Genomic DNA, 16284 nt, shown 5'->3' with positions numbered 1-16284 from the left:
CCAGACCCCGAGCCGATGAATAGGACCCCGTTTCGACCATAGGTGGTTGAACAGAAGGCCGTTTCCTCTGTTTTGCGGTACGCCAGACCCCTCCCGATGAGCAGGGGCCCGTTTCGGCTGTTCCATCCAAGCCGGTTGGCTCTCGATCGATGAGCAGCACGCGTTCCGACCTAGTCGGTTGCTTTCAGATGAACACAGCGCTGTTTCTCCATTCTGACCCTGCCGGTTGGCTGCCAATGAACATGATGCAGTTGTTGTATGCATTTGAGACCAACCCGTATGTACGCACGTGGCCGTATTTTTTGTAGTGTGGTGCTACTTCTTGAGCTTCACTAAGGTATCAATCCAGTAGAAGAAGAATGCAAAATCACCAATACCTGCACAAACAATCAAACACTTGCACCCAACGTGATAAAGGGGTTGTCAATTCCTTTACGGTCACTTGCAATGGTGGGATCTAATAGAGATAGATAAATAAAACTAAACAAAAGATAAGATATTTTGGTTTTTTTGGGTTTATAGATCTAAAAGTAAAAGATTGCAAAATAGTAGATCGAAAACTAATATGATGGAAAATAGACCTGGGGGCTGTTTCACTAGAGGCTTCTCTCTTGAAGGCAAATAGTACGGTGGGTGAACAAATTACTACCGAGCAATTGATAGAAAAGCGCAAAGTTATGACGATATCCCAGACAATGATTATGTAATATAGGCATCACGTCCGTATCAAGTAGACCGACTCCTGCCTGCATCTACTACTATTACTCCACACATCGATCGACTCCTGCCTGCATCTAGAGTATTAAGTTCATCAAGAACGGAGTAACGCTTTAAGTAAGATGACATGATGTAGAGGAATAAACTCAAGCAATATGATGTAAACCCCATCTTTTTATCCTCGATGGCAAAAATACAATACATGCCTCGCTACCCCTACTTTGTCACTGGGTGAGGACACTGCAAGATTGAACCGAAAGCTAAGCACCTCTCCCATTGCAAGAAAAACCAATCTAGTTGGCCAAACCAAACCTATAATTTGAAGAGAAATACAAAGGTATCAAATCATGCATATAAGAATTCAAAGAATATTCAAATAATATTCATAGATAAGCTGATCATAAATCCACAATTCATTGGATCTCGACAAACACAACGCAAAAGAAGATTACATCAGATAGATCTCCATGTCAAGGAGAACATGGTATTGAGAATCAAAGAGAGAGAAGAAGCCATCTGGCTACTAGCTATGGACCAGTAGGTCTGTGGTAAACTACTCACGCTTCATCGGAAGGGCAATAGAGTTGATGTAAATGGCCTCCGTGATCGAATCCCCCTCCGGTAGGATGCCGAAAAAGGCCCCAAGATGGGATCTCATAGGGACAGAAGGTTGCGGCGGTGGAAAAGTGTTTTCATGGATGCTTCTGGTGGTTTGGAAATATATGTGAATATATAGGAGGCATAACTAGGTCAGGGGGTCACAAGGGGCCCACAAGGTAAGGGGCGCACCCTCCACCCTTGTGGCCGCCTCATGGCTCTTCTGACTTGAACTCCAAATCTCCTGGGTGTCTTCTGGTCCAAGAAAAATCATCGCGAAGGCTTTATTCCGTTTGGTATCCCTTTTCTACGAAGCTCAAAAACAAGGAAAAAACAGAACTAGCACTGGGCTCTAGGTTAATAGGCTAGTCCCAAAAATAATATAAAATAGCATATTAATGCATATAAAAAATGCAAAACAGATAACATAATACCATGGAACAATCAAAATTTATAGATACGTTGGAGACGTATCATGTGGCTGTAGGTATGCCTACACGATTTAGACGGGACTGCCTGAACTGCTACGCCAGGGGATCTAGTACGACACGTGCCACTACTTACTCAGCCATGGTTCATCCTTGCAGAGAGACCAATCAACCAGTATATACGTACACGTTAGCGACCGGACGAACAACACTACGTACGGTTCAATCGGGTGGGTCCCAGCTATCAGGGAGGATAAGGAGGCACTCCCTTGCGTGCGAAGATATATGTGGTGGGTCCCAGCTATCAGGGGGAGGAATCATTTTTTGCACGTAATAAGGAGGCATTTCCTTGCGTGTGAAGATGTAGCTAGTGGGTCCAGCTGTCAGCCTCACCATGTACAGTCTTCTTCTTTTTCTGCGGGAAATGTACAGTCGTCTTCCGATGGTTGTCGTTTTTTGACGATGTTGACCACGCTGCACTGAGAGCACCAATGCGGTGGAAGACGGCAAGGCCTGATAAGGGAACGATGCGGAGCCGAGGAATACGGGGCAGTGGATGCCCACGTAGAGGGGAGTACGAGGGTTCACTGGTTCCACTACGGCGTGAGCTGTCATCGCCGGAGAATAACATGGGGTGTGGGTGAGTAGAGGGAAGGCCTGGCCGGTGGTGGGATTAGGGAGGAATATTTTTTTCACATAATAAGAAGGCACTTCCTACCATGTGAAGATTTTGCCAGTGGGTCTCAACTGTCATCAGGGTAATCATTTTTTCATGTAGTAAGGAGGCACTTGCTTGCGTAGGTCCCTACTCTCAGCCTCTCCACTTACATCCCTCTTCTGATGGTTGTCGTCTGTTGACCATGTTGACCACACCGCGTAGAGAGCACCAACACGGTGGATGACGATGAGGCCCAGGAAGGGAACGACCCAGAGTCGGCGAAGCCACGATAGTGCATGCCCATGCCGAGGGGAGTATGAGGGCTGACAGGTCGGTTGTGGGGTGAGGCTGCCGTCGCCGGAAAATAACATGAGGTGCGGGTGGGTAGAGGGATGGCCTGGCCAGCGGTGGGAGTACGGTGGGCCGGTGAGGCCTGCACGACAGCACAGCCGGCCACAGAAGGAGGGAGCAGGCAGTCCCGCCGGTGCTGGTTTGGGCGGCTGGAACAGGAAGATCAGAGATTGAAGAAGCACGACCGCGGTTGGATCGACATCCAACACTCACTGCTCTATGTTGACTAAGTTGACAAAGCGTTAAAAAAATTAGGACGACATCATCGTCAACCTAGTAGGCCCACAAGTCAGCCTCCAAATATGTGGAAAACAGCATATAACCCATTTGCCATTATTTTTAATAATTTACAACCCATTTGCTAATTCTTAAGGATATTTTGAAGTCCATATTATTTTCGTTGGCATTACATACCATATTGTGGGGTCCGAACTCTTTTAATCACGAAATTTCAAGTCACTTTAAAAATAATTATAAATTTTTTATTTCAAATTCAAATACAATGAAATTTTCCCTGCAAAAAATGAAATTTAAAATCTTGAGATCCTGAAAAAATAAAATTTGAATCTAGTTGCCGGTTTTCTATGTTTTTAAAATTTACAACCCATTTCTTACTACTTATAACCCACTTTCTGGGGAAGCCGAATACATCCCTCCGCGTCTTTTAAGATTTGCAGCCCAGTAGGGCTGAGAAAAGCAAGTAGGCTTGGGTTGGGTATTATCCAAAAAAAGTACTGGGCTAGCCATTTTCAGAAAGAAAAAAGATATCAACTGGGCTCGTCATGTTCTTAAGTAAAAGCCTAGGCTAGACGGGCCACAGCCCCCGCACAACATAGTTGATACCCTGCTCCATCTCGACAACTAGGCGAGCTGCTGGGTCCTTGTTGTTACAATATTTCTCTCTTTAATAAAGGAAATGGCAAGCCATTTGCCTTGTTTCAAAGAAAATATGACAGTCACAGCCGAGTTGAAAAGGGCAACAACATCTAACTCAAGCTTACAAATGATACGAAAGCCCAAGGATTAATTGTTCATCAAATTTACACAAAACCCAGATTGAACATGGCAATAACATCTAATCCAATCACTATTTTTGGCAGTCACAAACAAATGGGCTAGTCTGATCTATAAAATCAACATCCTGTGCCAAAAATTTTACTGGAACATGACCACAAGTTGTTGTAAATAGAAGCCCAGCACATTCAGAAGCCCATTTGTCCACAAGAAAGTCCTTTTTTTGTTGTTCAACGTGTCAGTCCGTGAGAAATTTCTTGTTGAAAAACTTAAGCATCATGGACAATAGTAATCTCGCATTCAACAGGAAGAATATGACAAAGCTTCTATTTGCCTGGTTGGATGCATATCCTTCCATCGTTATTTTCCTCAAATGAATGTCATGAGAACTGAGAGAATCCTAGTGCTTATTACGCCACAGATTGGTTATATGTTTTTCTCCATGTGTTAGTGCCTAAGTAGACATGAAGATTGAAAACAATTAAGGTCTAAAAAAAGAGTATGTCGAAAGAGCAATAGCTGAACGGTTAATTCTAGTACAATATATACGGGCTTTCAATGTGCATGAAATAATCACCTTTATATATAGATTCTCCAGACATGGAAATCATCACGGCAAGCCAATAATTACGTTTAGATCATAACTAAACATTTCGATATATAAGATCTTGATAGAATCTGGGACCATTGATAGTCCACGGACGAACTCTTCATTGAGCATATAACATAATATTAGTACCCAAAGTGTACTCCAAGATGATATAAAACTTATGTGCACAAATGAAAAATGCAGCTTATGATTACAAATGAGTAGATGATAATATACGGTACCTGAATAAGTGTGGAGCCAAACACCAACTTGTGATAATTAAATGGATCACGAATTACACCCAAGGTCTCCAGTTTAGGTGCAGAGACAACAGTTATTTGTGAAGGTATATAGCAATAATGAAGAAGCAACCTTTGAAGTGAAGGGGCATCTTCGATGATGAGCTGTTGTTCTTCAAAACAAATTCGAATGCTTTTAAGGTGAGGCGACTTTATTTGGAGACAACTGATATCAATTTCTATTCCCAAAACAATTAGCAAGCGCTCCAGGGCAGGCCAAATGGAGTGTATGATGTTGTGTAGTGAGGCCTCTGATAGATAAACCACCACAAGCGGAAGTTTTTTTAGTAGTGGGAGTCAAAGCATTTCTACTAGATCGTCTGGTAGATGGCACCAGGCAAAGGTGGCGGTGTGGAGAGAGAGAAGAAAACCCACGAGATGGACAACAGTGGTGCGGGTAGAAATTCTTGGTGTTCGGTTCGTGGTATGTAATTTTCGTGGTAATGGTAGAACTCAAACTGCTGGAGTCTTTGGAATTCAGGGGATGTCAGCCAGACGTCCATCGTGTAGGGTATGGACAGCAGGTAATGTGTCGGGATGCGGAGGCGTTGAACGGATCCCTGGTGGGAGGAGATGATGGCTCTGAGGAGTTCAAAAGTAGAAATGACAGATAGCCGACGATAGTCGATATTAAGGGGCGTGGCGCGCCATAGAGGACGCCACCGAGTTGAGAGGACTTGGGTGTGTCAGCATTCCTTGGCGGGGAGAAGCGAGATGATCTCCCCAAGGATGGCGTCCGGGAGATCACTGATGCGGTCCACCCGAGATTCTATGGGTTCCTCAGATCCGGGGGGTGGGGGCTCGCCGCTTCTCCCTCCCCGCTGCCTGGTGCGGGATCTACAACCAGCGTCACCGCTAGTGGGAGCCTCATCTTCTTAGCGTTGGGGTCAACCGACTCCATTTTCCTTGCAGACGTCACGAGCTCACGGGTTTGAGCAGAGTAGCCAGAGACGAGCCTAGTGGCAGTGCGAGTGGGGAAGAAGGAGGTCTGCGGTTTTCTGTAGGACTGAGGAAGAAGAGGAGTAGGCGTTTTCTGTATGAGCGAGGAAGAAGGTGAGCGGGGGTTTTCTGTACGAGTGAAGAAGATAGGGAGTGGGGGGGAATTGGGGGGCAGCGGAAGCGGGAGAGTCCAGTGAGCTGCAGTATAAGTGGATGCGAGGAGGAAGGAGGGTTTTTCTGGGACCACCCCTCTTCAAGAAATATGGGCTTTTCCTCACAAGAAATAAAAATAAATGGGCTTTAAGATGGATAGGCTTTTGTATCGGCCTAGTCGGTTGCTCGTGTTTCGTACTGGATAGCCTTAACACTAGAGGCAACCCATTAGAGACACTCTCCAACTCTCCAACTTATTTCCCATTGATACATCCATTTTGCATCATGTTTTCCTACTGTTATTGTTGGGTTTCGGGTTCTGGCAGACCCTTGAGGTTCGAACACTGGGGTGCGCGCAGAGATCTTTCCCCTACCGATCTACGTCTGATCCTCTCGTGCGAACTAAGATGAAAATGATGAACAACACAAGAGACACGAGTTTTATACTGCTTCGGGCCACCGTTGTGGTGTAATACCCTACTCCAGTGTGTGGTGTCGTGGCTTGCCTCTGGGGCTGATGATGGACAGTACAAGGGAAGAATAGCCTCGCGAGAGGTGTTCTTGAGCTGGTGCGATGAACTTCTAGGGTGAGTTCAGTCGCCTCTCTCTTTCTCTCTGTTATGGTTCTACCAGATTTCCAGCCGTCTCCACTCTGTGGTGGCTACCTCTATTTATAGAGGCCCTGGGCCTCTCCTCAAATAATGAGCGGGAAGGGCGCCAACAATTGGCCATTTCGAAGGGGAACATGTAGTACAAGTTATCCTGACCAAAGGTGGTCTTCGGCTGCCAAAAGCACTGGCGATGACGCCGTCTTGGGCTCCACGGTGACCTCCGTCCTGCCGTCCGGCTGGTCTTGGGCTTGTTGCACCGGAATGGTAACCTTTGTCTGATGCCTTGGCCTGTGCTTGCCCCCTTTGCACCAAAGGGGAAACAAGGACACTGCGCAGACCGGCGCCCGCCTGGTCTCGATCGTCATGGCTTGCGTCACGGGTTCCTCGCGAGGTACCCTTGCATTGATCTCTCCGCCTCCTCGCGAGCCTGCCTGATGAGGCCGCCTCTGAGGAAGCTTCCTGTCATCCGCCCCGCGAGGCTTGGCTCCTCGCGAGGGTCTTGAGCTTGAGCTGATGAAGATGGGCCGCGCTGGGCCCCCGCTTGAGCCACGCCGCAGGCCGCAGGCAGGCAAGTCTGGGGATTCCCGTTCCCAGAACGCCGACAGTATCCCCCGAGCCCAAGGCGCGCGCGTGCTTGGCTTAGCAGAGAAGCGAAGGGGCATGCGCGAAGCACCGCGGGCCCTAACAGCCTGCGGCCTTGGGCGCCGCGTGGCGGTTGATTAGGCGTGGGCGTCTGCACTTCCCACGACGCCTTGCTGCGCGCCCGGCTAAGCGGACCCGTAGTTGCACACAGTTGTTCCTCCTTTGGCTGCCCGCTCGCCTCCTACCTTTCCTCTTCTCCGAGCTCCAACCTCCGCCACCAATCCATCTCGAGCTCTTCCCCTCCCCCAACACCATGGCACCGGCAAAGAAGGGAAGGGGGAAGAAGCCTGCGCCTTCGTCCTGCGCACCTCTAGCGGTGGCCCCCGCCATCGATCGGTCAATCATACTCAACCCGGAAGCCTTGGACAAGGTCCACTCCGCCCTCGCTTCCATCTTCAACGAGTGCGGCCGGACAACAGTTTGTCCCGCATCCCGTGCCTTTCTTGCTAGGACCGTCACGGAGGTCCGATTCTTCGCCGATGCCCTATGGGCGGGTCTGGTTCCCCCTTTTCTGCTTTCTTCAATGCTGTGCTCTCCCATTATCAGATCCACATGATGCACCTCGGGACGGAGTCCATTACCCTCTTGGCCATCTTTGCTTTCGTGTGTGAGGCGATGCTAGGCATCCCTCCTTCTGTTGCTCTGCTGCGACACTTCTTCTCTTTGCGCCTGAGCGATCCCACTCAGTGCTCGGGGTGTGTGAGCTTCTTCGCCATGACTGAGACGGCTGCTTTAGGGATTGACTTCGGCCTTCCGCCTCCTCAGGTCAGGTTCAGAGAGTGGTGGCTGTACGTGGATGTCGGGGTGCCCAGCCCCTTGCTCTCGCACCCGACCTTGCCTGCTGTTCCCAACCCAGGCTGGGGTCATGAACCGCTCGCGAGCCTCCGGCTCGCTTTCGTGTGGCGCCGCTTCGGAAGTTTGAGGGCGCACAATGTGACAGCGCCCAAGGTCGTGAGGGAGTTCCTTCCGTGTCGCATTGCTCCTCTCCAGTGCCATTCTCGCCGGATGTGGGACTTTGCGGGGCGCGGAGACCGCATGCGGCTTCAGGAGGAGGATTTGGCGCCTGAAGTGCTGCGGACGATGCTTCGGGTCTTGACTGGTGATCCTTCCCCAGGCAGCCTACGGAGCGGCGCCGTCCTTCTGTACCTTTGTTCCGGCAGGGCCGATTTTGTGAAGCAGATGCCCAGCTTCGACGAGTGGGGGCTACGCCCGACTGGCCTCACGGGGCCTCGTGAGAACCCAGTTGTCGTGGTTGCTCCCCCTCCGGCCACAGCGGTCCCTCCCCAGGCGACGGAGCGGGAAGAGAGCCGGCGGGAGCTGAGGTGGCTGATGTCGAGGTGGTGGCCCCGCGTGAAGCCTCGAAGGCGGCATCTCCCGAGGCCCGCCCTGGGGCGGCGGTTGATGCAGGGTTTTGGCCTTCGGCTCCTGAGGCCGGGGCTCCCGAGCCCCCAGCCGTTCTTCGCGAGGCGACGCCCGACGGTGCCCCCAAAGCTGACTCCTCCGGCGCCGACAATCCTGAGGCTTCTTCTGCGCCCCAGGCCGACCCCCACCCCAGGCGCTTGGGTCAGTTTCGTGTAGACTTCGAGGCCCTTCACAAGAGGAAGGAGGCCTCAGGCGGCAGCGACCGCCCTTGCCGCTTGTTGAAGCGCAGGAAGCACTTTGCCATGGACGAGTAAGCCTTCTTCTTTCCCTGCTCACTTGCTCTGTTATCCTTGTGATTGATCGTGGCCCTTCAGGTCCCGCCTTGATGAGTCCGTCGAGTCGACCCAGGAGCCAGCCCCCGCAGCTTCGCCCCCTTTGCTGGCTCCGGGTCCGCCGAGCTCAGGTGGTGCCCTCACCGCTGGACCGGTTGGTGGAGTGATCTTCTCCGTAGGGCGCCTCGAGCTTGCTCGCCCGATGCCCTTTCTTCATGAGTCTTCTTTGGGCGCGTCAGGCTTGCCCGTGCCCCTTCTCTGGTCATAGAAGGCGAATGGCTGTGGTCTGTCCTTGGCTCCTCCTCCGTGGGTGGATCAACGCCGGGCCGGACTCTCAGGGCGGTCCATCTGGCGACGGCTGGGGCGGCAGCCCCCTGCCCCACGCCTGGAGAGGGCTTACCGCCCCGGGGCCCTCTGCATGCTCCAGCGGAAGAAGGTGATGTGGAAGAGGTGCTCAGGCGTGCTTGGGAGTGTCGTGCCCTTCGTGAAGAGTTCCTCCAGGGGGCGGCGGATGCGGTGAGCCGAATCAGGGCAGAGCTTGCTGACGAGGACGCACGCCTCGAGGCCGAAGGTTTGCGCCTTGCTGAGGAGAAGTGCAAACTAAAGGTTTCCATAGCCCTCACGCGTCATCAACGTGATCTTGACAACGCGAAGGCTGAGGCGTCGCTGGCAGCTTCGCGGGAGGTCTGCTCCCTGGCCGTTGAGGAGGCTCGGGAGGCAGACCGGCGGTGCAAGGATGCAGAGGAGCGCGCATGGGAGCTCCAAGCCTGGAGCAACTCCCTGGAGCAGAAAGTGGAATTGCGCCAGGCGGCCCTTGAGTCGATGGGGGCGGCCTCTGTCGACCGGGTGGAGCTTCTGAAGCGTGAGGAGGTGCTGACGCTGGAGGCCGCCGAGCGCAACCTTGACCTTGAGCGGTTGGAGACGAGGGAGCGCCTGGTGGCCCAGGCGGAGGATGACATCGCCGCGCGCGAAGCCCGAGCCCAGGAAGAAGTCGATCGCTGCATGGCGGAAGCTCGCTCGGCCCTCGAGCGCGAACACGGGACGATGTTGGGGCTGATCAAGGCCGATCCCGAGGGCAGGACCGCAGCCCTCAGGGCCAAACTGACCAAAGCAACGCGGCGCGCGGACTCCTCCGCAGCCGCCCTCGGCACGGCGCAGGCGGAGCTGTCCTCTTCCCGGGCCGAGCAGCTTCTTCTTCAACAGAGGGTCGATGACGGCGAGGCCGTTGCGCAGCGAAGTGAGGAGGAGCTCCGTCGGTGGCAGGTTTTGGAGCATGTGCATGCCCCATGCTTCAAACGCTCCGAGAGAGGGCTAACACAGCTTTGGGCTATGTCTACGAGGCTGCTGCTAGGGAGCCGCACGAGGTCAACTACGCCGGCAACCTCCAATTTTTCACTGACGTGGTGACGCTTCTGGAGAACCGGCCCGAGAGGTCATGCTGGCTTGTCAAAGAGAGGAGCCGAGCCTTGCTCGGGCGTGCCTTCTCCCGTGTCTTCAGCTATCTGCAGGACAGGGACCCCCACTTCGACTTCGACGCTGCCATCGCACCCATGCCCATTGCCGTCTGGGGTGACCTGGCGCGGTGGGTGGAGGACAATGTGGACGCCCTCGTCAGGGCCTTCGTGTCTGATGACGACGGCGTGGTCGTGGGCGCCAATGAAGGCAACATTGTGGATGATCCTGGTAGTGATGGGGGTGCTGGCGGCGGTGGTGACAATGTCGACGACGCCAGTGACGCTTCCGAGGGCGCCCCAGAAGACATGGTGAGTGATATGTCCGACTGATCGCATGTCTCCGCAGTTTATCCTTCCGGCCCTGGCATGCCCTGAGTGGGCCTGTGGGGGGATGCTACGCCTCCGGCGTCCCTCGATTAACCTGTTGATCCTGTGACGAGGACCTCCGAAGAGGGTGCGGAGACAGTGGTCCTGGCTATAGGCATTCCTGGCCCGACCCAGCTCACGAGGGGCTCGTGAGGGGGGGGGGGGTAGCTGACGCTAGCTTGGGGCGTAAATCCGAAACCAGAACGCGAGAGATTGCTCGAACGAGACTAAACACCCCCTCCCCGAATGCACGCAAGCTTCGAACTCAAATCCAACTTAAATCCAAACCAAGGAAACTTGCTGACAAGGAAGAAGCAAAAAAAAGCAAAAAGGCAGAAGAAAAGCAAAAAAGCCGCGTCCGGCACCTAGTCTAGTCTTCGACGTCTTCTCACCAGCGCAGAGCTAAGTGCTGCCACTGGGCGTGGGCGGGAGCCCCAGGGCCTGAGGCCGGCGCTCCTGAGACTCCGGGGCGTGTACAGCCCCACTCATTATTACGTGAGAGTGTCACGGGGCGGCGAGCTTCACAGGCACTGGGCCTTCTTCACAGGTACTGGCCTTGCTTCATATCGCCAGACGAGGGCCCCGCCTTGCGCCTCACTCTGCCGCCATTAACGGCGATCGGAAACCAAGGACGACGCCAATGGGGTAGAGCGGTCGCCAGCGTTTCCCCCGACGACCATGGGTCCTCCGCCGGGGGCAGGCCATGGGGCACCTCCCCGGCAGAGGGCCTACCTCCGAAGAACATCTTGACCTGACCGCCGTGAGGGTGAGCCCGGATCTCGGCCCCTTTCCTGTAGCCCCCTGCACCCTCCTCCCGACGGATAAGAGGCTGCAGCGTTGGGGCAGCCATCCGCTGCGGCGACTTGTACCTCCTGCGACCCATGGTTAGCATAAGCTTGCTCCTGAGGGATGAGTGGTACCCGATAGTTGCTGCTGTCGGCAAGATTGTCGATGCTCTCTTGGGGTTCCTGAAAGAGCTTGGCTTCCGGTGCCTCCTCGTCCCAGCCGGGCCCGAGGAACGAGCCATGACCTTCTTCCAGCTCGCGCCCTTGATCCACCATGCGGGGTACATAGGCCTCCGAGGCGACCACCTCGTGGACCTTGCTGTAGCGCCCCGCATGCCACACAGTCTGGCTTGGGGCATCGCCTTGTATGTGATGACGTGGTGGTCCACCGAGGCCAAAGGCCGCGACGCGCATCCCTTTGTTGGCCTGGGGAGGGGCTGGCACGATCTGCCGCCCGGTGCCAGCGGAGGTGTTGGCGCTGGACCGGCCCTGGGGCCCGCCTAAAATCGCATGGGCGCGCATAATGCCGTCGTGCGACCTGTCCTAGATCTGGGGCGGCAGCTGGATGCAGAAAGGGGGCGCCCCTGAGGCGGCGGCGTCCAGGAGCTCGGCCACTCGCTCCAACAACACGTCGCGGCCGCCTTCCAGCAAGCGGCACCGTAGTAGCTCTCGGGCCAGTGTGAGCGCGGCCCTGGAGTTCGCCTGCTCCCGTCGGGTGTATGGTGCCGTGGTAGCAGCGTGGTTCGAGGCCCTTGCTGCGGCCCGCACCTGCCGTGGCGTGAGGGCAGGCGGCGTCTGGCCGCGTCGCCCGCGCCCCACAGCACCCTGCGAAGCACGAGCTGCCTGAGGCGCAAGGTTGAGGTCGCCCTGAGACGGTGATACGGCGTGGGCCGGCCATGCCGCCCAGCGGTTGGCATTGGCAGCCAGGTTTCTTGACATCTGGGTGGAGAAGCGGCGGAACGCGACACGGAGGAAGGAGGACTCCGGCGCACCCCTACCTGGCGCGCCACATGTCGGATTTCGAGTTCCGGCAGACCCTTGAGGTTCGAACACTGGGGTGCGCGCGGAGATCTTTCCCCTACCGATCTACGTCCAATCCTCTCGTGCGAACTAAGATGAAAATGATGAACAACACAAGAGACACGAGGTTTATACTGGTTCGGGCCACCGTTGTGGTGTAATATCCTACTCCAGTGTGTGGTGTGGTGGATTGCCTCTAGGGCTGATGATGGACAGTACAAGGGAAGAACAGCCTCGCCAGAGGTGTTCTTGAGCTGGTGCGATGAACTGCTAGGGTGAGTTCAATCGCCTCTCTCTTTCTCTCTGTTATGGTTCTACCAGATTTCCAGCCGTCTCCACTCTGTGGTGGCTAGCTCTATTTATAGAGGCCCTGGGCCTCTCCCCAAATAATGAGCGGGAAGGGCGCCAACAATCGGCCATTTCGAAGGTGAACATGTAGTACAAGTTATCCTGACCAAAGGTGGTCTTCGGCTGCCAAAAGCACTGGCGATGACGCCGTTTTGGGCTCCACGGTGACCTCCGTCCTGCCGTCCGACTGGTCTTGGTCTTGTTGCACCGGAATGGTAAGCTTTCCCTGATGTCTTGGCCTGTGCTTGCCCTCTTTGCACCAAAGGGGAAACAAGGACACTACGCAGGCCGGCGCCCGTCTGGCACCCGCCTGGTCTCGATCGTCATGGCTTGCGTCACGGGTTCCTCGCGAGGTACCCTTGCATTGATCTCTCCGCCTCCTCGCGAGCCTGCCTGATGAGGCCTCCTCTGAGGAAGCTTCCTGTCGTCCGCCCCGCGAGGCTTGTCCCCTCGCGAGGGTCTTGAGCTTGAGCTGATGAAGATGGGCCGCGCTGGGCCCCCGCTTGAGCCACGCCGCAGGTTGCAGGCAGGCAAGTCTGGGGACCCCCGTTCCTAGAACGCCGACAGTTATTTATGATGTTTTTATGCATAATAATGCTTTTTGGAGTAATTCTAATGCCTTTTCTCTCATAATATGCAAGGTACACAGAAAGAGGAAGAATTCCGGCTGTTGGAAATCTGGACCTGGAAAAGCTACGTCAGGCCACTTATTCTGCACAACTCGTAACAAGCTAAAACTTTACGGAGATTTTTTATGGAATATATGAGGAATATTGGAGCCAATAAGTATCGGAGGGGGCCCACCAGGTGGGCACAACCCACCTGGGCGTGCCAGGGAGCCGAGGCCCCTGGTGGGTTGTGCTCCCCTTGGCCCACCTCTGGTGCCCATCTTCTGGTATATAAATCATTTTGACCTACCAAAAAAAGGAGGGTACTTTCGGGACGGAGCGCCGCCGTCTCGAGGCGGAACTTGGGCAGGAGCACGTTTTCCCTCTGGTGGAGCGATTCCGCCGAGGGAACTTCCCTCCCAGAGGGGGAAATCGTTGTCATCAACATCACCAACAACTCTCCCATCTTGGGGAGGGCAATCTCTATCAACATCTTCAATAGCACCATCTCCTCTCAGAGCCTAGTTCATCTCTTGTGTTCAATCTTTGTACCGGAACTATAAATTGGTGCTTGTGAGTGACTAGTAGTGTTGATTACATCTTGTAGTTGATTACTATATGGTTTATTTGGTGGAATATTATATGTTCAGATCCATTATGCTATTTAATACTCCTCTGATCTTGAGCATGTTTATCAATTGTGAGTAGTTACTTTTGTTATTGAGGTCACGGGAGAAATCATGTTGCAAGTAATCATGTCAACTTGATATGTGTTCGATATTTTGATAGTATGTATGTTGTGATTCCCTTGGTGGTGTCATGTGAACGTCAACTACATGAAACTTCACCATATTTGTGCCTAAGGGAATGCATTTTGGAGTATTTATTAGATGATGGGTTGCGAGAGTGACAGAAGCTTAAACCCTAGTTTATGCGCTATTTCGTAAGGGACCGATTGGATCCAAAAGTTTAATGCTATGGTTAGCATTTATCCTTAATACTTTTCTCGTAGTTGCGGATGCTTGTGAGGGGGTTAATCATAAGTAGGAGGATTGTTCAAGTAAGAACAACACCTAAGCACCGGTCCACCCACATATCAAATTATCAAAGTAGCGAACACGAATGGAATCAACATGATGAAAGTGACTAGATGAAATTCCCGTGTACCCTCAAGAACGCTTTGCTTATTATAAGAGACCGTTTTGGCATGTCCTTTGTCTCAAAAGGATTGGGCTACCTTGCTGCACTTTTGTTACCATTATCATTACTTGCTCGTTACAAAATATCTTGCTATCAAACTACTCTGTTACTTACAATTTCAACACTTGCAGACATTACCTTGCTGAAAACCACTTGTCATTTCCTTCTGCTCCTCGTTGGGTTCGACACTCTTACTTATCGAAAAGATCTATAATTGATCCCCTATACTTGTGGGTCATCAAGGCTACTTTCTGGCGCCGTTGCCAGCGAGTGAAGCGCCTTTGGTAAGTGGAAATTGGTACGGAAATATTTATACAGTTTGCTGAAATTTATTGTCATTTGTTACTATGGAAAACAATCCTTTTAGGGGTTTGTTCGGGGTATCTTCACCTCGACCAGAACCACAATTAGCTACCCCTCAACATACTGCACCTACTGAAAAGTTTGAATATGAAATTCCTTCAGGTATGATAGAACAACTGCTAGCTAATCCTTATGCAGGAGATGGAACCGAACATCCTGATATGCACTTGATATATGTGGAACAAATTTGTGGATTGTTTAAGCTTGCAGGTTTACCCAGAGATGTAGTTAAAAACAAGATTTTCCTTTATCTTTGAAGGGAAAAGCATTGGCATGTGATGTCGCTTGCAGCTACATCGGTATTTCCCCAAAGAGGAAGGGATGATGTAGCACACCGGCGGTAGGTATTTCTCTTAGATATGAAACCAAGGTTATCGAACTAGTAGGAGAACCAAGCAACACAACATAAACAGCCCATGCACACAGATAACAAATCCCCGCAACCCGACGTGTTAAAGGGGTTGTCAATCCCTTTCGGGTAATGGTGCCAGAAATTGGTGCGTGATGGGAAAAAGGTTGTAAATATTGATAGATCAAACGCCAAATAAAATAAATTGCAATAAGGTATTTTTGGGTTTTTAGATTAATAGATCTGAAAATAAAAGCGAATAAAAATAGATCGCAAAGGCAAATAATATGATAAAGAAGATTCGGGGGCCGTAGGTTTCACTAGTGGCTTCTCTCGAGAAAAATAGCAAATCGGTGGGTGAACAAATTACTGTTGGTCAATTGATAGAACTTCAAATAATTATGACGATATCTAGGCAATGATCATTATATAGGTATCACGTAGATTAGTAGACCGACTCCTGCCTGCATCTACTACTATTACTCCACACATCGACCGCTATCCAGCATGCATCTAGTGTATTAAGTTCATAAAGAAACAGAGTAATGCAATAAGAATAATGACATAATGTAGACAAGATCTATCTATGTAGAGATAGACCCCATCGTTTTTTCCTTATAGCAACGATACATACGTGTCGGTTCCCCTTCTGTCACTGGGATCAAGCACCGTAAGATCGAACCCACTACAAAGCACCTCTTCCCATTGCAAGGTAAATAGATCAAGTTGGCCAAACAAAACCCAAATATCGGAGAAGAAATATGAGGTTATAAGCAATCATGCATAAAAGAGATCAAAGAAACTCAAATACTTTCATGGATATAAAAAGATAGATCTGATCATAAACTCGAATTTCATCGGATCCCAAGAAACACACAGGGAAAGAGTTACATCATATGGATCTCCAAGAGACCATTGTATTGAGAATCAAGAGAGAGAGAGAGATGAAGCCATCTAGCTACTAACTATGGACCCGAAGGTCTACAAAGAACTACTCATGCATCATCGGAGAGGCACCAATGGAGGTGGTGAACCCCATCCGAGATGGTGTCTAGATTGGATCTGGTGGTTCTGGACTCTGTGGCAGCTGGATGAATAT

This window comes from Triticum urartu, chromosome 1A (assembly GCF_056163025.1).
Source record: "Triticum urartu cultivar PI428250 chromosome 1A, HENAU_Tu73, whole genome shotgun sequence".
Taxonomy (NCBI): domain Eukaryota; kingdom Viridiplantae; phylum Streptophyta; class Magnoliopsida; order Poales; family Poaceae; genus Triticum; species Triticum urartu.
Note: the sequence above shows the minus strand (reverse complement) of the source record.